This window comes from Polyodon spathula, unplaced genomic scaffold (assembly GCF_017654505.1).
Source record: "Polyodon spathula isolate WHYD16114869_AA unplaced genomic scaffold, ASM1765450v1 scaffolds_1517, whole genome shotgun sequence".
NCBI lineage: Eukaryota > Metazoa > Chordata > Actinopteri > Acipenseriformes > Polyodontidae > Polyodon > Polyodon spathula.
Window position 1 is genome coordinate 1 of NW_024472996.1, and position 365 is coordinate 365.

A 365-nucleotide genomic window follows, 5' to 3' on the forward strand; every position below is an offset into this window, starting at 1 on the left:
AATCTTTAGTAAAAGGCGAAAGATTTATACGATTTGAAGAGAAACCAGAGTATACAAACACCTCCGTTCACAAGGTAGCCTTGTCATACTGTTATCGTAGTAAGGGACGGTTAGTTATTTTTAAATGCGCATTTTACATTTCTACATCTCGAAAAAAAAAAAAAACACATCAAAAACATTACACGACTAGGGTTCGTTAGCCTTTAGAGTTAGATATGAGATTTTAAAGGCATACACTTCATAATAAGAAATGAGACTGTAGCTAAGTGCATTATGGCTATGCACATTTCGGTGGAGCCGTTCCTCCCAGCACTAGCGCTGCTCTCGCATGGGGCAGTGACCGCATACCTCCGTTCCAAAGAGGT

The 365-nt window shown here is 39.7% G+C and overlaps 1 pseudogene; it reads right to left on the reverse strand.

Moving 5' to 3' along the window:
- On the reverse strand, positions 1-53 carry LOC121309830 (annotated as a pseudogene; the record flags this gene model as incomplete).
- Positions 54-365: the final 312 nt, after the last annotated feature.